The 498-nt window shown below is 49.2% G+C and overlaps 1 pseudogene; it reads right to left on the bottom strand.

Annotated features, from left to right (window-relative positions):
• Positions 1 to 379: 379 nt before the first annotated feature.
• LOC125993966 (5S ribosomal RNA) lies at positions 380 to 498 on the bottom strand (annotated as a pseudogene).

The following is a 498-nucleotide window of genomic DNA, read 5'->3' as shown; positions in this document are numbered from 1 at the left end:
AAATGCAGAAATGCGTTCTGCCAAGCGACCGCTATACATTGACCATTGCTGTTTGCTAGCCCGGTTTCATCCCTATTCTTGGCAAAGAGGGTCTACGTTTGATTTAAAAGTAAATGTCACCTTTTGTTTGATAAAAAGAGCCTGATATGATTAGTTAGGTCGTCCTCAGACGAGCTTCCATAGTAGAAGCTATACATTGCTAATAATGACTGTGGGGCACAGCTCCTCACAGCACCCCCGATCCAACCCTTAATGCTGAGTGTCAAGCAGGGAGGCATCGGGTTCCATTTTATAGTCTTTTGGCATGACTCGGCCGGGGTTCAATCCCACGACCTCCCAGTCTCAGGGCGGACATTCATACCACAAGGTGAGCTGGTCAAGTTTACCGCACCTGGTATTCCCAGGCTGTCTCCCATCCAAGTACTAAGCAGGCCCGACCCTGCTTAGCTTTCGAGATCGGACGAGATCAGTCGCTCTCAGGGTAGTATGGCCGTATGA

This window comes from Syngnathus scovelli, chromosome 1, assembly GCF_024217435.2.
Source record: "Syngnathus scovelli strain Florida chromosome 1, RoL_Ssco_1.2, whole genome shotgun sequence".
NCBI lineage: Eukaryota > Metazoa > Chordata > Actinopteri > Syngnathiformes > Syngnathidae > Syngnathus > Syngnathus scovelli.
Note: the sequence above shows the minus strand (reverse complement) of the source record. Positions and strands in the feature narration are given on the sequence as shown.